At 43.6% G+C, this 20,785-nt stretch overlaps 1 protein-coding gene across 5 annotated transcripts in view; it reads right to left on the bottom strand.

Annotated features, from left to right (window-relative positions):
• TAOK3 (TAO kinase 3) overlaps positions 1–20,785 on the bottom strand; it is a 200,308-nt gene that overhangs the window by 113,930 nt on the left and 65,593 nt on the right. For all 5 annotated transcript variants that reach the window (XM_051826866.2, XM_070065981.1, XM_051826867.2 and 2 more), the window contains exon 2: positions 11,726–11,827. The gene's annotated coding sequence lies outside the window, so the exon portion shown is untranslated. The remainder of the gene's footprint in view (positions 1–11,725; positions 11,828–20,785) is intronic.

The raw sequence follows: 20,785 nt of genomic DNA on the forward strand, positions 1-20,785 counted from the left end.
GAACCAAAATCTTTTCAATCATCAGAATGCATTTTAAGCTTTTGAATATTTTGGCTTCAAAGTGACTACAGCTAAGTACTATCGATAACTATTTGGGGGGAAACACAGATTACTATGTCATATCATAGACTACAATGATTTTACAAAGAAATAAGCATCTAAATATAAAAGACCATAAAATTATAGAATGAATTACAAAAGAATATTTAATTACCAAGCAATATATTAGAGGCAAAAGACAAAATCTATAAGCTTGAATATATATATATGTATGTATGTGTGTGTGTATATATATATATATATATATAATCGGTCATTTCTTTAGCTTAAAAAATACAGTGAAGGGACTTCTACTTCTAGCCAAGATGGAGTAACTGATAGTAGATTATTGTCTGCCACTGGAAACAACTAAAACACCAAATAAAAATTATGGATGACGGCATTTCAAGACAATGGCTATTAGGTAATGAAAGACAGTGGTCTCTGATAGAAGAGACGCAATGAACTGTCCTGGCTTAATGCCTTAATTGTCCCAGCTTAATGCACTGGAGGAGTTTTCCAGGCGACTGTACAGAAAGGGGGAATCTGATAGGAGCCCGGGGCATGATTAGAGTTGGAGACAAAGATGAGAGTGCGGGGCGACCAGGGTGACTGGAGTTTGCGGGGTGGAAGACCAAGTAGAATAGAGCGGCACAGAGAGAGGCTAAGGGGATCTGCAGAGGGCTCAAGCCTTCAGCTGAGTACTGACTCATGCACGCATGTGAGAACACTATCCCAGGTTGGGGAACAAGCAATCTGAACAGAATAAAGAAAACAGAATCCACAGTTCACCAAAGGCTGTAAACAGCACTTGCTCCTAGCAGGCAGAATAGGAAATCTCATCATTCACAGGACATTGCTTAGATTATTCCGGTCTCAACCTCAAGAGCAGGAAATAATCCCGTCTAGACTAAATGCTGACCTGTGATATGTAACATTTTATTTTATTTTTTTAAAAAGATTAATTAGGGCCGGCGCCGCGGCTCACTAGGCTAATCCTCCGCCTAGCAGCGCCGGCACACCGGGTTCTAGTCCCGGTCGGGGCGCCGGATTCTGTCCCGGTTGCCCCTCTTCCAGGCCAGCCCTCTGCTGTGGCCAGGGAGTGCAGTGGAGGATGGCCCAGGTGCTTGGGCCCTGCACCCCATGGGAGACCAGGAAAAGCACCTGGCTCCTGGCTCCTGCCATCGGATCAGCGCGGTGCGCCGGCCACAGCGCGCCGGCCGCGGCGGCCATTGGAGGGTGAGCCAACGGCAAAGGAAGACCTTTCTCTGTCTCTCTCTCTCTCACTGTCCACTCTGCCTGTCAAAAAAAAAAAAAAAGATTAATTAATTTATTTGAAAGGCAGCGTGACAGTGTGTGTGTGTGAGAGAGAGAGAGAGAGAGAGAGAAAGAGAAAGAGAGAGAGAGAGAGAGAGAGAGAGAATCTTCCATCTACTGTTTCTTTCTGAAAATGCCTGCAACATCTACGGCTGGGTCAGGCTGAATCCAACAGCCAGTAACTCCATCTGTCTTCCATGTGGGTGGCAGGGACCAAGCACTGGGGCCACCATTTGCTGCCCACCACGTACATTAGCAGGAAGCTGTACCTGAAGCACAGAACAGGGGAACTTGAACCAGGCACAACAATATAGGATGTGGGTGTCCTAAGCTATCTGTGGCACTACCCATGATCCACTCCTCTAACAAATTTTAAAAGCAATACTAGGGGATGGTGCTGTGGTACAGGTTAATCTTTCGCCTGCGGTGCCAGCATCCAATATGGGCGCTGGGTCTAGTCCCAGCTGCTCCTCTTCCAATCCAGCTCTCTGCTGTGGCCTGGGAAAGCAGTAGAAAACGACCCAAGTGCTTGGGCCCCTGCACCTGCATGGGAGACCTGGAAAAAGCTCCTGGCTTCTGGCTTCGGATTGGCTCAGCTCTGGCCGTAGCGGCCATTTGGGAGTGAACCAGCGGATGGAAGACCTTTCTCTCTGTCTCTCCCTCTCACTGTCTGTAACTCTACTTCTCAAATAAATAAAATCTTTAACAAAAAAATAGCTGAAGAAATAACAGTGGGAAAAAATCTACAAATATGATGATAATTATAAATCCACAGATTCAAGAAGGTCTATGAACCTCAAGCACAAAAAACATGATGAAAAATTCACTAAATCACATTGTAATAAATCGCTCAAACTTCTAAAATTTGCAAAAAGCAGCCCATAAAAGGAACCAGAAAACAAAGATAAGCTATGTAGGCAGGCACAGGACAACACTGGCAGCACATTCTTCCCTGTAAGTACCAGAAGTGTGAGAACAGTAGAGCAGCCTTTTTAAAGTATAGAAGAAAAAAACCATTAAACCAAAAACTACACTCAATGAAAATATCTTTGAAAAAATGAAAGCAGAATAAAGGCTTTAAGTCATTCAAAAGCTGAAGGAATTCATGACCTGGCCACTGGACATACAGGAAATGCTAAAGAAAGTTCTTCAGACAGAAAATCATACGAGATGGAAATGTAGAAACACACAAAAGGATGAAAAGCATCCCGATGGGCAACTATTTGGTTAAATATGTAACATTTTCTTCATTATTTAAATTTCTTAGGGTTGGTGCTGTGACATAGAAGGTTAAGCCACCACCTGCAGCACCAGCATCCCATGTGGGCGCCCGTTTGAGTCCCAGCTGCTCCACTTCCAATCCCGCTCCCTGCTAATGTGCCTGGGAAAGCAGCAGAAGATGGCTGAAGTGCTCGGGCCCCTGCACCCGCATGGGAGACCCGGAGGAAACTCATGGTTTCTGGCTTCAGAACGGCTAAGTTCTAGCCATTGTGGCCATTTGGGGAATGAACTGGCAGATGGAAGATCTTTCTCTCTGTCTCTCTCATTGTCTGTAACTCTATCTCTCAAATAAATAAAATTTTTTTAAAGATTTATTTATTTATTTGGAAGAATTAGAGAGAGAGAGAGAGAGAGAGAGACGTCTTCCATCTGCTGGTTCACTCCCAGTTGGCCCCAATGGCTGGAGCTGCACTGATCTGAGGCCAGGAGTCAGGAGCCAGGAACTTCCTCTGGGTCTCCCACACGGGTGCAGGAGCCCAAGGACTTGGGCCATCTTCTACTGCTTTCCCAGGCCATAACAGAGAAGGGGGTAGGAAGTGGAGCAGCTGGGATTCAAACTGGCACTCATATGGGATGCCAGCACTGCAGGTGGTGGCTTTATCCGCTATGCCACAGCACTGGCCCCATAAATAAAATATTTAAAAAACAAATAAATAGAATAAAATACATGGTTCAAAACTAATTGAACTGCAGGGAGAAATAGACAAATAAACTATTATAATGGAAGAGTTCAACATCCTTCTAATAATTGATCAAATGGGGTAGGTATTACAGGGTAGTGGGTTAAACCTGCAACCCGTATCGGAGTGCCTAGGATTGAGACCCACCTCCACTTCTGATCTACTTCTAGTTAATGCTTCTGGGAGGCATGAGATGATGGCCCAAGTACTTGGGTCCCGGCCACTCATGTGGGAGACTCAGAGTTCAGGGCTCCTGGCTTCAGCCTGGCCCAGCCCTACTTGTTCTAGGCATTTGGGGTGTGAACCAGCAGAGGGAAGCTCTGTCCTCTGCCTTTCAACTAAATACATACATACATCTTACTAAAAAAAAAAAATCTATAGAACAAGACAGCAGGAAATCTGTAAGGTACAGCATATGTAAACAATACTATCAAACAACTTGGTTAGTTGACATTTACATAGCACCTCTCCCCAACAAGAGCAAAATCCTTTTCATGTGCACACAGAACATCACATTCTGGGCCATAAAACAAGACTCAATAAATTAAAGGGTGTTAAGTCATTCTAAGTGTATTCTGTGAGTACAATGGAATTAGATATCAATAGGCAGATATACCCAAATATATATACACACACATACATATACACACACATCTCAAATATATGGAAGTTAAGTGACAGATTTTTGTTTTGTTTTGTTTTGTTTTACAGGCAGAGTGGACAGTGAGAGAGAGAGAGACAGAGAGAAAGGTCTTCCTTTGCCGTTGGTTCACCCTCCAATAGCCGCCGCGGCTGGCGCACTGCGGCCAGCACACCGCGCTGATCCGATGGCAGGAGCCAGGTACTTCTCCTGGTCTCCCATGGGGTGCAGGGCCCAAGCACCTGGGCCATCCTCCACTGCACTCCCTGGCCACAGCAGAGAGCTGGCCTGGAAGAGGGGCAACCAGGATAGAATCCAGCGCCCCGACCGGGACTAGAACCTGGTGTGCCGGCGCTGCAAGGCGGAGGATTAGCCTAGTGAGCCGTGACGCCCGCCTAAGTGACAGATTTTTAAATAACCTGTGGGTTGAGAATAAAAGAGCAATTAGAAAATTTTTTTATCTGAATGAAAGTGAAAGCGGGGCCAGTGCTGTGGCGCACAGGGTTAACGTCCTGGTCTGAAGCGCAGGTATCCCATATGGGCGCTGGTTCTAGATCCGGCTGCTCCACTTCTGATCCAGCTCTCTGCTGTGGTCTGGGATAGCAGTAGAAGATGGCCCAAGTCCCTGGGCCCCTGCACCCATGTGGGAGACCGGGAAGAAGATCCTGACTCCTGGCTTCGGATTGGCACAGCTCCGGCCGTTGAGCCATCTGGGGAGTGAACCATCGGATGGAAGACTTCTCTCTCTTTGTCTCTCCTCTCTCTGTGTAACTCTGACTTTCAAATAAATAAATAAATCTTTAAAAAAAAAAAAAAAGAAAGTGAAAACAGAATATATTAAAATTTGTGGATGGCTGTTGAAGAAGTCCTCACAGGGGAATCTATGGCGCTAAATTGCTAGAGTTTGAAGACAAGAAAGGTCTCAACTCAGTGACCTCTGATTGAGCCACAAATAAACAAACAGACGAAAAAAAAAAAAAGGAAAAGAAAACTGGGAAAAAAGGGCACTAAACCCAAAATGTAACTAGAGTAATTAAAAATGCAGATTAAAGCAAAAACCAGACACAGTAATCAGAAAAACAAAAGAAAAAAAAAATAAAGCATAGAAAAAAATTAAATTTATAAACCTTAAGAGGTTAGCAGGCTGATGGGGGAAAAAAAGACAAGAGAAGGCACAAATTAGCAGTATCAGGAATGAGAGAGATGATACCCCTACACAGTCCACAGATATCAGGATAATCAGGGACTATTATGAGCAATAAAATGCAAATAAATTGAGATGAAATGGACAAATTGAAAGAAACAAACCATCACAGTTTATTCTATAAGACATGGTTGGAGTAGCCCCATATCTATTCAAGCAACTGAACTGGTAATTTAAATCTTCCCATGAAGACAATTCCCGAGATCCAGCAGCCTCTCTGGTGCATTCCACCAACCGTGTAAGAGAAATGCACACCTGGGCCCACACTGTGGCAGACAGCAGGCTAGGCTGTCATCTGTGAAACCTGCACCTCACATCAGAGTGCTGGCTGAAGTCTCAGATACACCACTCCGGACTCAGCTTTCTGTAATGAACCTGTGAAGGCAGCAGAAGATGGCCCAAGTATTCAGGGCCCTGCCACCCAGGTGGGAGGTCCAGAAGAAGCTCCTGGCTCCCAGTTTTGGCCTAATTCCAGCTGTTGCAGCCGTTTGGGGAGTAAACCAGTGAATGAGTGATCTCCCTCTAACTCTTCCTTTTAAATAAATAAATATTTAAAATTTAAATGTACAATCCATACATCTATAATTACGTAAGCTTTTGGTCTGCTTCATTTCTCACAATTTTGTTTTGTTTTGTTTTAGTTTTGGTGTCAGAGTAACGTAAGCTTTACAGCATGAGCTATTTCTTGTTTTTTGTTTCCTGAAAGAGCTGTATGGAATTGATGCTGTACTTTAGCAGGGAGCTGGATCAGAAGTGGTGCAACTGGGACTTGAGCCAGTGCCCATATGGGATGCTAGCACTGCAGGCAGAGGTTTTAGCCCACTGTGCCACGATGTCAGCCCCAAGATGTTTTGATTTGTAAGAATTTTAAGAAACCAAAGTCAATACTATAAAAAGGATGAAATCAGACCGTGACCCTTTGCGGTTTCTCTTTGCAGCCAGCACCACAGAGCAAAGGGCATCTCTGGGTCAACTGGTACATGCGCTGCAAGACTCTGAGCAAAAGCGAGGCCTGCCCTAAAACGCGGACTGATGAGCAGGGCCTACTGGTTGCCAATGCTGAGATCCGCCCGGAGCAGGCACAGTGTGGGTGCCCTGGGCCTGGCCGTGGGGAACTTTCCTGGGGCTCTGAGCGCTGTACCCGCAAAACAGGGATCATCTATGCTGTCTACAACACCTCCAGTAAAGAGCTGGTCCACACGGTGCTTACAGACAGACCAGCACGCGAACCCACAGTGGAGACCCCCACTCTGCACAGGCCCCTGGGCCACAGGCAGGGGGCCAAGCTGACTCCTGAGGAGGAAGAGATTTTAAGGAAAGCTGATCAAAGAAAATCCAGAGGAAATATGATGAAAGGAAAAAGAGGGGCCGGTGCTGTGGCATAGCGGGTAAGGCCGCCGCCTGCAGTGCCTGCATTCCATGTGCGCACCAGTTCAAAACCCAGCTGTTCTGCTCCTATTCAGCTCTCTGCTGTGGCCTGGGAAAGCAGCAGAAGATGGCCAAGTGCTTGGGCCCCTGCACCCACGTGGGAGACCTGGAAGAAGCTCCTGGCTCCTGGTTTCAGATCAGCGCAGCTCCGGCCGGTGTGGCCATCTAGGGAGTGAATCAGTGGATGCAGGACCTCTCTCTCTCTCTCTCTCTGTGTGTGTGTATGTGTGTGTAACTGTGACTTTCAAGTAAAATAAATAAATTAAAAAAAAAGAAAGAAAGAAAGGAGAAAGAATGCCTCTGGAGGGGCAGTTCCAACAGGGCATTGCATCAAGACCTGGGCAGGGTGGCCGAGCAGATGGTTGGGTACTAGAAGGCAAGGAGCTAGAGTTCTATCTGTGGAAAATCAAGGCCTGGAAAGGCAAGTAAGCTCTTCATCATGTAAAAAAGGTGTTCATTGTTCTATGTTTAAAAAGGGGTGGGGCTGGCGCTTTGGCGTAGGGAGTAAAGCCAGTGCCTGCAGAGCCAGCATCCCATATGGAGCTCCTGGCTCCTGGCTGCAGAAAGGCACAGCGCCGGCCGTTGTGGCCAGCTGCAGAGTGAACCAGCAGATGGAAGCCCCCGCCTCCCTCCTCCCCCAGCCCCATGTGTTACTCTGACTTTCAAATAAATAAATACATCTTAGAAAAAAAAGGGATAATATATCATGATTAAATGGTTTTTCCCAGGAATGCAAGGTTGGTTTAACATTCAAAAATCAATGTGATTCACCATATCAATAATGTGAAAACAAAAAGACAAATAATCGTCTCTACAGATGCAGACAAAGCATTTGACAAAATACAATATTCCTCCCTGACTGAAAAAAACAAACTTTAAGGAAACTAAGAACAGAAGGTAACATCTTCAACCTGATAAAAGGCACTTATGGGCCAGCACCGCGGCTCACTAGGCTAATCCTCCGCCTGCGGCGCTGGCACCCCAGGTTTTAGTCCTGGTTGGGGCGCCGGATTCTGTCCCGGTTGCTCCTCTTCCAGTCCAGCTCTCTGCTGTGGTCCACGAGGGCAGTGGAGGATGGCCCAGGTGCTTGGGCCCTGCACCTGCATGGGAGACCAGGAGGAAGCACCTGGTTCCTGGCTTAGGATCTGCGCCGGCTGCAACGCGCCGGCCGTAGCAGCCATTTGGGGGGTGAACCAACGGGAAAGGAAGACCTTTCTCTCTCTCTCTAACTCTGCCTGTCAAAAAAAAAAAAAAAAAAAAAAAAAGCCACTTATGAAACTTCGGTACCTATTGTCAAATGTAATGGCAGAAGACTAAATGCTTTTCTCCAAAGATCAGGAATGAAGCATGGAGGTTCACTTTTTTTTTTTTTTAATTTTTTTTATTTTTGACAGGCAGAGTGGACAGTGAGAGAGAGAGACAGAGAGAAAGGTCTTCCTTTTTTGCTGTTGGTTCACCCTCCAATGGCCGCCGCAGCCGGCGCGCTGCGGCCGGCGCATTGCACTGATCCGAAGCCAGGAGCCAGGTGCTTTTCCTGGTCTCCCATGCGGGTGCAGGGCCCAAGCACTTGGGCCATCCTCTACTGCACTCCCGGGCCATAGCAGAGAGCTGGCCTGGAAGAGGAGAAACTGGGACAGAATCCGGCGCCCCGACCGGGACTAGAACACGGGGTGCCAGCGCCGCAGGTGGAAGATTAGCCTATTAAGCCACGGCGCTGGCAAGGTTCACTTTCAACACTTCTGTTCAACATCGTGCTGGATGTTGAATAAGTACAAGACAAGAGAAAAAGGAAAAATACAATCAAGACTGGCAAGGAAGAAGCAAGATTAGTTTTGTTAACAAGCATAGTCATTTATGTAGAAAATACAACGACCTCTAACAGAAAACTACTAGAACTTACAAATGTATTTATTAAAGTTATAGAATATAAGGACAATATATAAAATATAACTGTATTTGTATATATATGTACAAAAGGAAATTAAAAACTTAAAATTAAAAACTTAAAATATCACCCATAATATGCAATAACTTGGGGATAAATCTGAAAGAAATTAAAGACACAATGAAGAGATATACCATTCATGTAGACAGAAGACCCAACGTGGAGTTTTCTTTAGAAACAGAAATTGAGAAACTGATTCTCTATTGTGAATGATGTTCATGAAAGATGTAAAAAACATGAATGTTAAGTGCTCTCAAAATAAAAATGATAACTTCCTGAGGTAATGCACTTGTGAATTAGCTAGATTTAGCCATTTTCAAAAGGCATAAATACTTCAAAACATCATACAATTAAATTTTTTTTTAAATCATGAAAATGCAAAGGACTTAACCAAAAAACTTTGAGAAGAGGACAAAGACAGAGGGCTAATCCAACTTCATTTCAAACTTTATTCAGAAGGTACCGTTTTCAAGACAGGGTTATACTGATGTACAGATAGACAAACTGATCAATGCAACAGAACAGGGAGCCCAGAAGATCCATACATTTATGAACAACAGAGTTTTGATAAAAGTGCAAAGGCAATTCCACAGATAAAGGAATGTCTTCAACAGATAATGCCAGGAAAATTACACACGAAAATGCAAAAAAAAATTTTTCCTCAGGGACAGTATACACAAAATTAAATCCAAATGGACTATATAACTAAATGTAAAGTCTACAACTATAAAAGTTGCAGAAGAAAACACAAGAAGAACGTAATTAAAAATCTCATAGACAGAAAAACAAAAGCACAACCCATACAGGGAAAAATTGATATACTTCATCAAAATTTAAAACTACATAATTTTTGAAAGATACTTAAGCGAATGAAAAAACAATCAACATATTGGAAGAAAACCTCTCCAAAACATACGTCTCCTAGTAGATTTGTTTCTAGAAATAAAGAAATCCTTGAAATTCAATAATAAGAACAAACCACCCAATCTTTTAAATGGGCAAAAATTTTGAATAGGCACTTCACCAAGAAAGCTATATGGATGGCAAAAGATGCTTAATGTCACCACTTATTAAGGGGAAGCATACCGAAACCACAATGAGATACAACTGCACACTCCCTAGCATGGCTGGCAAAAATAACCGAACCATGCCAGGTGTTGGTGAAGATGAGAGCTACTGGATCTCTCATGACTGCAGGCAGGGACATAAAATGGCAAAGACACCTTGCAAAAATGAGTTGGCAGCTTCTTTAAAAAAAAATTTTTTTTTTTTTTTTTTGACAGGCAGAGTGGACAGTGAGAGAGAGAGACAGAGAGAAAGGTCTTCCTTTACCATTGGTTCATCCTCCAATGGCTGCCGTGGCCGGCGCGCTGCAGCCAGCACACCACACTGATGCGATGGCAGGAGCCAGGTACTTCTCCTGGTCTCCCATGGGGTGCAGGGCCCAAGTACCTGGGCCATCCTCCACTGCACTCCCGGGCCACAGCAGAGAGCTGGCCTGGAAGAGGGGCAACCGGGACAGAATCCGGTGCCCTGACCGGGACTAGAACCCGGTGTGCCGGCGCCGCAAGGCGGAGGATTAGCCTAGTGAGCCGCGGCACTGGCCTAAAATTTAAACATATACCTAAAATAGGATGTAGTCATCCCACTCCTAGGTAGTCACCCAAGAAAAATAAAAGTGCATGTCCACATAAGGCCCTGTGTACAATGTACACAGCAGCTTCACGTCTGATAGCCCAAACTGGAGGCCACCCAAATGTCCATCAACAAATGAACAGATAAACAAGCTGTGGAACATGTGCAATGGGACTCCGCAGGCTGCCACATGGATGGATTTCAACATAAGGATGCTGAGTGACAGGCAAAAGGAGTGGATACTTTTAAAATTCTGGAAAATGAAAATGAAGTGACAAGACATCACTGGATGCCTGGGGACAGGGTAAGGGTGAGAAGGAGAGATTAAAAAGGAGAATGAGATAATCTAGTGTATTTCATACAAACACACAGAAGAAAGAAGCTCCAAGCCTCCAATCACAAATCAAAATCTTAAAGTAACAAAACACAAAGGGCCTGAGGAAGCTTTTGGAAGCAACGGATATGTTTACACATGTTATCTACATCATGGTGATGGTATCACAGATACACGGGTTGACAAGTTAAAACATTCTACTCTTTAAATGTTCAGATTATTGTTTGGAAATTATTCATGAGGGTTGTTTTAGAAAGACAAATCAGGGGAAATCATTGTAAAGTTTGTATCAGTTAAAAGTTACTCTTCCTATCAGAAAGGCAAACACATTCATATAAGTATACTTGTTTACCCACAAATTGAAAAAAGAAAGAACAGATAATTTAAGAAATAGGGGCTGTTAATGATATGAAGTACATATAACTTCCCCAGTAATCAAAGAAGCAAAAATTAAAATAATGTATCACTTCATTTTACCCACCAGTTGGCAAAATAACACACAAAGGATACATGTGGGGAGGGAGCGACAGCATAGGGAGCAGTCATTTCTATGCATTCCTGGAAGAGTTCCATGGGTATGGTCTTTGGCCCAGTAACATTTTCTGGGAGATCATGCAAGGCAGTTTCCTTTTCATGTTTGTTTTGTTTTAGCAGAAGAGGTGGGGCCTCAGTAGTAGGTGGGGCACAGAGGCGGGGTGGAGGCTTCTGTAACTGACAAGTCTGGATTTCTCTGCAGCTTGGGTTTTGGCTACAGCAGTGGCTGGGATTTCAGGTGATTTTTTATTTCCTTTTTTTTTTGTTTATCTATATTTTCTAAAACTTTTTGAAAGACCTATGACTTATGTAATTAGAGGAAAAGTGATATGAAACTTTTATGTAGTTCAAAATACAATTAAAAAGTACTGTAACAAAAAATGGCAATATGCATATTTCCAGAAAATAATTTGATAATAGGAATCAAGAAACTTAAATAGGCTCAATTCTTTTAACCTAGTAATTCTCCCTAGTATAAGCTGTAATGAAGAACAGGGAAAACAGACAAGGAAATAATTTAAAACTCAAAAATCTTCTATGAAAAATTTTATTCTAACTTTATTATAAACATCTTAACACTCTCTTTTAGTTTTCTTATAAAATAAGAAAAATACATGATCTAAAACCAGAAAACACAACTTATTCCCATATTTAAGAGACAGCTACGTCACAGAACTCTGGACAATACCTTTTTGTGTGTGGCAGAAAACGCACTGGATTGCTCAGATTCATTTTAGCAGTAATCTTTTTTTCTCCTTTATAACTTCAGTCTCTTGTATTTATGGTGTGCCTGTAGAAAAAGCAGATTAAAATACACACTTTTAGGAGCAAAATTAAAGAAGTGAGAATTGCTGGCGTGGGCAGCATGGTCCCGAAGGTTAAGCCAATGCATGGGATGCCTGCCTCTCCTATCAGAGCGCCTGGGACAGATGCCAATCCAGTTTCCTTCTAACACACCCAGGAAGAAGCAGATGATGGCGCAGTATCTGGGTCTCTGCCACCCATCTGGGAGACCTGGATGGAGTTCCTGTCTCTTGGCTTTGGCCTGGGTAAGCCCTGGTTGCTGTAGGTATTTAGGGAGTGAACCAGTAGACGGAAGATCTCTCTCTCTCTCTCTCTTTCTCTTTCTTACTCTCTCTCTTCCTCCCTCTGTCATTCTGCCTTTCAAATAAATAAATGCATAAATAAGCCTTTTTTTAAAAAAAAGAATTTCTAATATGGTATCTCTAACTATTTTTAAATGTAATATTACAAAGTTAAAATGTTATCTCGATCTGTATGTGGATGATAAATTTAAAAAGTAAGATCTTCACAACAGAGACACAGATACCTTTTCACAAGGAATACCAGGAAAACCAATGTGTCATTAGACTTCAGAATCTCTGGGGTGCAGTGGGTAAAGCTGCTGCCTACAGTGCCATCATCCCATGCAGGCGCCAGTTTGAGCCCTGGCTGCTCCTTTTCCAACCCAGCTCCCTGCTAATGTGCCCAGGAAAGCAGCGGAGGATGGTCCAAGTCCTTAGGCCCCTGCATCCATGTGGAGACCCAGAAGAAGCTCCTGGCTCCTGACTTTGGATTGGCCCAGCTGCAGCCACTGTGGCCTTCTGAGTAGTGAACCAGTGGATGGAAGATTCTCTCTCTCTCTCCCTGCTACTTCCTTTCTATAACTCTGCTTTTCAAATAAATAAATAAACCTTAAAAAAAAATCTATACTGAGGCTTCCACTGGTTTGCTCATGTCCAGGTAATTTAATAGAGGCTACCAGTAGACAGGACTAATTTGGCCAGTGTGTGATCATACTACTGATTCTCTGTCAGGAAGGCTTATATTTTGAATTGCTATTCCATTTGGCATGGAGTTTTACATGGATTCACCTGCCATCTAGTTCCTGGGCTCACCTATAACCCATCTCCCATATTTCTGAGGTAATGACTATTTTCAAATTATCTAATAAAGAATTAATACCCAATGTGGAAAACCTGGGAAATACATACTATTACTTTTAAGCAATCCAAAATCCTACCTGGGAAATACTCCATTAATAATCTGACATAGTTTTGTTCATGCATCCATTTATTTCTTCATGCCCATAGTAATTTTGTTGTGTAGCTGTGATCATATTACCCATAAAATTGCATAGTTCACGTCTTCTACCTAACTGTGCAAGATGACCATTACACCATGTCACCAAACACTGCTCACAAAGATCATTTTAGCGACTGCTCAATGTTTATTTTAAGGAAGAGCCGGAAGTCACTGACTCTTACATATTTCTGTATGGTTATGTTTCTGCTAGAATAGTATAGTGCTGTTGAGACTGAAGTCTGTACTCCTGCACTTCATCGATCAAGCCTAAAGAATGTTTTCCGTTTTCTTCCTTTTCATTACCCCCCTTCTTTTCTTCATAAAAGCCTCCTGGATTCCATGAAACTGTCTTCTCCTGTTTTCCCAAACCGTTTCTGCTATAGTCTGTCCCTTCTCTCTGTTCCCTAAATGAATGTGCTCTTCGAGATCTGCCAAGTTCTCTGTGTGATAGCAAGGGGCTAGTCTTGATGCCTGGCCGTTTAATGGTTTCAAACAATAGTACGTCCCAAGACAGGCCTGACCTCTACACCCTTTTCTCGAGTATCTGTTAGGTTCTTTCCTAAAAGGCTCAGATACACCTTGCACTGGCCTTGACCTCTCTCTTTTCCTTGTCCCTTACGTTCGATCTACCCCCAATTTTGCTTCAATATTTTTTTTTCATCTGTTTTTCACATTCCATTCGTGTGGCATTTTCTCTCTCCTCTGCTTCTACTCTTTTGGCATCTATTCTATGTTTTCTGGAATTCATCTTTTTTCATTTTTAAAAATTTATTTATTTGAAAGGTAGAGTTAGAGAGAGAGAGAAGGGGAGAAGAGGGGAGGAGAGGGGAGGGGAGAGAGAGATATCTTCCGTCTGCTGGTTCACTCCCCAAATGGTAGCAATGGCTTAAGCTGAGCCAGAGTACTAGCCCCACAAATTAAAAATAAAAGATCATTCAAATTCATCCTTCCTCCAAAACATAAACAAGGATATTTTTCCTTCTGACAGGATAGCATTTTTACAATTAACTAAATATGAGATAATTTGCATAAAATTATTGGTTTCCTCATCCTTGACCTCCTGCAACCTCAGGCATTACATTTATAGTGAGAACTTAGAAGTGTGCCAAGAATGTAGTATTTCAGGTCTTGGGCCCTTGGGGTAGCTAAACAATCCAGTCAGCTTAGAGTAGATTTCATCAGAGACATGAAATGGAAATAACTCTCTTCACTCTTTATTCTAAGAAATGGAAACCTTCCAAAGATAATAAATAAGAAAACTATTTTTCATGCATTCTTAATATAAGAAAGAACACATGATAAACACTAGAAATATAAACATTTTTCATAATTGCCCTTTCTCCAAAATCTTTCCAGAAAGATGATTCATGGAAGATCTTAGTTGCCTTTCAATGTTTTAATCACACTTCTTCAACAATAAACTAGGATCCAGCTAACTTGAAAACTCCACAATATTTCTGCACAAAAAGGGAAATAAGAATCAAGACCTTTTTCTTTTTTGGACAGGCAGAGTTAGACAGTGAGAAAGAGACAGAGAGAAAGAGAGAAAGGTCTGCCTTCCGTTGGTTCACCCCCCAAATGGCTGCTATGGCTGGCGCTGTGCCGATCTGAAGCCAGGAGCCAGGTGCTTCCTCCTGGTCTCCCATGCGGGTGCAGGGCCCAAGCACTTGGGCCATCCTCCACTGCACTCCTCGGCCAGTAGGAGCAGAGAGCTGGCCTGGAAGTGGAGCAACTGGGACAGAATCCGGCGCCCCAACCAGGACTAGAACCCAGGGTGCCGGCGTCGCAGGTGGAAGATTACCCAAGTAATCTTGGGTTTGGCACTGGCCAAATCAAGACATTTTGTACTGGAAAGAATTTTAAAGATCAGATATTTAGTATTTAGGGGCCAGCACTGTGGCACAGTAGGCTAAGCCTCCACCTGCTGTGTTGGCATCCCTATGGGCACTGGTTTGAGTATTGGCTGCTGCTCTTCCAATCCAGCTCTCTGCTTATGGCCTGGGAAAGCAGTGGAAGATGGCTCAAGTGCTTGGGCCCCTGCATTCATGTGGGAGATCCAGAAGAAGCTCCTGGCTCCTGGCTTCGGATCAGCTCAGCTCCGGCTATTGTGGCTATCTAGGGAGTGAACCAGAGGATAGAAGACCTTTTTCTTTGTCTCTCTCTCTCTCTCTCTCTCATCTGTAACTTTACCTCTCAAATAAATAAATAAATAAATAAAATCTTTTTAAAAATCAGCTATTTCAACTCCTTTTTCATTTAATTTCATTTCTGTTTCAACACTGAATCTCAGAAAAGTTAAGTGTCACATCACACCTATATAGTAGTGTTTTTCCAAATTAAAATCCAGGACTTCTCCAGGCTAGTGTTCAGGTTCAGCAGGTTAAGGTCCAACTCCCTGATAATGTGCCTAAGAAACCAGAGGAAGATATCACCCAGATGGAGTTCCTGGTTCCTGGCTCCTGGCTCTAGCCTGGCCCAGCCCCAGACTTGGGGCCATTCAGGGAGTGAATCAGCAGATGGAAGAGTCAGTCAGTCTCTCTCTCTCTTCCCCTCCCTCCCTCCCTCTCTCTCTCCCACCAGCCCCATCTAATGCTGCCTTTCAAATAAATAAATATATCTTAAAAAAAAAAAAAAAAAAAAAAGAATCCACGACTTCTGATTTTCCATTCCAGGAAACTTTTCTGAACCATGTTGCCTAAATGAGACTTAAAAATACCAAAAAGTTTTCCTAAAATACCAAATTTGAAAATGCCAAAGTGTTTTTTTTTAATATTTTGGAGGATAATCAAGAAAATTTTAATTTAATAAAGGATTGAATTTTCATGGCATTACTTGTCCCAAATATCTTATAACACTTAAATATATATGTTGGATTCAGGTCTTAGGGGAAGTGAAGAGTAAACAAATTTGGGGACCTCTTTAAGAAGAAGAATACAAAATTATCACACTAAAATAGGTAGGAGGGGCGGATATTGTGGCATGGAAATTTAAGCTGCTGTTTGATATGTCCACATCCCATACTGGAGAGACTGGTTCAAGCTCCTGCTCTTCTGCTCCCAATCCAGTTTCCTGCTAATGTACCTTGGAGGCAGCAGATGATGATCCAAGTACTCAGGTCCCTGCCACTCATGAGGGAGACCTGGATGGAGCTCTTGGCTCCTGGCTTTGGCCTGGTCCAGCCCTGACTGTTGTGGGTATTTAGGGAGTGAATCAGTAGATGGAAAATTTCTGTTTCTCGCTCTCTGTCACTCTGCCTTGCAAATACATAAATAAATAAGTCTTTACTGAAAATAGGTAGAGGGCATTACAGCAGGTTACAGATAAAGAGATTTCCCATCCACTGGTTCACTCCCCCAATGCCTGCAACAACCAGGACTGGGCCAGCCAATGTGAGGAGACAGGAACATAATCTGAGGTTCCCCATGGGTGATAGATACCCAAACACTTGGGCTATGATCTGCTACCTACCAGTGTGCACATTAGCAGGAGTACTGGAATTGGGAGCAGAGGCAGGTCTGAAATCCCAGCCCTCTGATATGGGATACAGAGGACCAAGCAGCATCTTAGGTGTTATGTCCAACACCTGCCCCTGACCACCCTCTTGAAGCCATCATTTTGCACTGTGAGTTAATGATATGTACCAAATATATGATATGAAATGTATTACATGATGGTAATTTACTCTTTTTTTTCTTTGACAGGCAAAGTTAGAGAGAGAGAGAGAGAGAGAGAGAAAGGTCTTCCTTTTTCCGTTGGTTCACCCCCAAAGTGGCTGCTATGGCCGGCACATTGCGGCCAGCATGCTGCGTTGATCGAAGCCAGGAGCCAGGTGCTTCCTCCTGGTCTCCCATGCGGGTGCAGGGCCCAAGCACTCAGGCCATCCTCCACTGTCTTCCTGGGCCACAGCAGAGAGCTGGACTGGAAGAGGAGAAACTGGGACAGAATCCGGCGCCCCGACCGGGACTAGAACCCGGAGTGCGGGCGCCGCAGGCGGAGGATTAGCCTAGTGAGCCGCGGCACTGGCCAGTAATTTACTCTTAGAGAAGGTTCTTAAACTTGATCATACATATTTATTATTATATATCCCTTATTTTAAAAATTCCCACAGGGGCAAGCATTTAGCTTAAGCATTTAGATGGTCTGCTTCCCACACTGTCAATTCCTGGCTCCAGCTCCCAGTTCCAGCTTCCTGCTAACACAGACCCTGGCAGGCAGCAGTGATAGCTCAGGTCGTTGAGTTTCTGCCACCTCTGTGGAAGACTTGGACTGTGTTCCTGGCTCCAGGCTTGGCCCTGTCCTGGCCCCGTCTGCCTTATAACAACGTAAGTGTAATTTGTTTAAAACTTAAAAGAGTACTACTCTTCTTGTGAATTTAGTAAGAGATACAGTGAATCTGAAGCGGTATTCAACTACTCATTCATTCATCCAGCATTTATGGGATGCGTGCTATAGTTAAGAAATGCTGTGTTAAAAAATATGGACTACATGGCGTGGACGTTTTGGTCTAGCAGTTTAGATGTCATTTAAGATGCCTATATCCCACATCACAATGTCTGGGTTAGAGTCCCACTTTTGTCTCCTGATTTCAGCTTTTTGCTAATATGGACCAATAGCAGGCAGTGGTGATGGCTCAAATGACTGGCTTCTTGCCACCAGCATGATAGGTCTGTATTGAGTTCTTAGATTCAGGCTTCCCCCAACATCTGCTCAGTCCTTATAAGCATTTGGGGAGTGAACCAGTGGATAGGAGCCTGTCTCTCTCTTTTTATCTCTGCATCTCAAATTAACTTAAAAAATTAAGTTACAATAGAGATAATCTGTTCATCAGAACCTCACTATTTAGAACCAGTAAGTGTCGCAATTACTGTGGAAGCTCACTCTCTAAGGGGGTTGGGTCTACATATGGGTAGATGATTTGTGACTCCGTGGAAGAGATGACATTTGGAATAATCCATAGAGAAGAGGTAGAGTCTTCATAGGAAATGGTGTGTGGATTTGACTCAGAGGTTGCAGCATGACAGGGAATGGCAAGTTACGTGGTTCAATGGTTGGCTGTTCTGTAGATGTGGGCGAGTCTACTGGGTCTAGATGGTCAAGAAGTTTGAATACCACACAAGGATTTTAAGCTTTTTTATATAGATAATGAAAATATAATTAAATTAGAGTCAGACTTCAAGAATAATACTTTAGCTGTCTGGTAGTCATACATAGTTGGGCTGGAAACTTTTTTTATCTAAAAAACTACTACAACTTACAGAAAAAGAACTGAAGAATATAGACAAAAATGTTAACAGACTCTTTGGGTATTGGCACCTGCTATTTTCTGTTTTTTTTTTTTTTATTTTTTTTATTTAGTCCATTGGACATACATAATTTTCATAATAAAAACTTAAAAAGTTTTTAAAAGATTGAGGTGGGGCCGGCGCCGCAGTTCAATAGGCTAATCCTCCACCTAGCGATGCCGGCATACTGGGTTCTAGCCCCGGTTGGGGCACCGGATTGGTTGCCCCTCTTCAAGGCCAGCTCTCTGCTATGGTCCAGGAGCGCAGTGGAGGATGGCCCAAGTCCTTGGGCCCTGCACACCATGGGAGACCAGGAGAAGCACCTGGCTCCTGCCATCGGATCAGCACGGTGCGCCAGCTGCAGTGCGCTGGCCACGGCAGCCATTGGAGGGTGAACCAACGGCAAAGGAAGACCTTTCTCTCTCTCTCTCTCACTTTCCACTCTGCCTGTCAAAAAAATTAAAAAAAAAAAAAAAAAAAAGATTGAGGTGGGATGGAAGGAGACCTAAGCAGGATGGTCAGGTTAAGGCTGCAAAACAAGAAAGAATAATAGTCTTCTCCTAAAAACTTGGCAATAACTTTTCTTTTATAAATGGTTTATTTACTTTAGAGGTAGAGTTATAGATAGAGAGAGGGAGAGGCAGAGAAAGGTCTTCCATCTGCTGGTTTACTCCCCAAATGGCTACAATGGCCACAGCTGGGCCAGTCCAAAGCCAGGAGCTTCTTCTAGGTCTCCCACATGGAAGCAAGGGCCCAAGCACTCAGGAAATCTTCAACTGCTTTCCCAGGCCAGCAGCAGGGAGCTGGATCAGAAGAGGAGCAGCCAGGACTTGAACCGGCGTCCATATGGGAGGCTGGTGCCATAAGCGGGATGCTTAACCTATTATGCCACAGCGCTAGCCCCTGGCAATAACTTTGAAAAAAGAAGGCAGGTACAATACTGTGTGTTGCACGGAAGACAGGACAGTAGCACAGTGAAGAGTCAGTGGTTGATTGGCTGTGCAACCCAGAGAAGAAAAAGGAGAGTAAAATTAGCTCTGAGACTCCACCAGGTGAAGGGGAATGTATCTATTCTGTAAACAAAAAGCAGAGAATTCACAAGAAACAGATTTCATGGGAGCAGGACGAAGAGTGTTTTCTACACAAAAGGACTTTAAAGTGCTAGATGGGCATCCAGGTAGAGACATACAGCAAGAAGAAAGCAATGGTGGCTGGAGTTCCGAAGAAATGCTGGCACTAGCTCAGCCCTGGGAATCATCTGTTTGAGACAGGTAGGACGTATGAGGCTCCAGAAGGAATTACAGGTGTGAAAGCTCAGGCAGAGAGAAGAGGAGGCTGAGAACCAAACCCTAGGGGGACATCTCAAGGTTGAATTCTTCATGAATGTTAGAGAAATGTTAAGTAAAGTATTACATTTCTATAATTAGACAACAGGATGAAAAGGTTAATATAAGTCCAATGAATGAAATCAGTAGTGAAGAAAACTACTAGGAATAAAATTTAGATTATATTTTTTAATGATTACTCCAGTTTTTGCTTTATATCCTTGCTAAAAATAAAAACAAAAGTCCCAACTCTTTCCATCCTTGAATTCTTTTTTTTTAAAGATTTTATTTATATAAAAAACAGAGTTACAGAGAGGTAGAGACAGAGACAGAAGTTTCCCATTTGCTGGTTCACTCCCCAAATGGCTGCAATGGCCAGAGCAGAGCCGATCTGAAGCCAGGACTCAGGAGCTTCCTCTGGGTCTCCCAAGTGCGTACAGGGGCCCAAGGATCCTGGTCATCCTCTGCTGCCTTCCCAGGCGCACCAGCAGGGAGCTGGATTGGAAGTGGAGCAGCCAGGACTCAGGTGCTGCAGGCTGGGGCTTTAACCCACTGTGCCACAGTGCCGGCCTGATCTTTCCATCTTTGGAAATGTATTGCTGAAAAATATAATTTGGGCAGGGCGCAAGGAGGGGGGCAGAAGTTGCTGCAGTGGTCAAGATGCCCACATTTCATTTAAGAGTGCCTGTGTTCCAGTACAGGCTCCACTTCAGATTCCAACTTGCTGCTGACTGCACACCCTATAAGGCAGCAGGTGACAGCTCAAGTGGCTGGGTCCCGGCCACCCACACGGAGACACGGATTGAGTTCAGGCTCCTGGTTTCAGCCTGGCCAAGCCCTGGCTATTGCTGGAATTTGGAGAGTAAACCAGCAGGTAGAAAAGCTCTTTCTCTTTGAATTTTAAATAAAATAAAAATAATCAGGGGAGGCCGAAATTGTGACATAGTGGATAACTGCCAACACTGGCATCCCATATGGGCACCGGTTCAAGTTCCTGTTGTTCCACTTCCAATCTAGTTCCCTGCTAATGCTCTGGGAAAGTAGCAGAAGATGGTC

The sequence above is a fragment of the Oryctolagus cuniculus genome, chromosome 21 (assembly GCF_964237555.1).
Source record: "Oryctolagus cuniculus chromosome 21, mOryCun1.1, whole genome shotgun sequence".
NCBI classification, from domain to species: Eukaryota; Metazoa; Chordata; class Mammalia; order Lagomorpha; family Leporidae; genus Oryctolagus; species Oryctolagus cuniculus.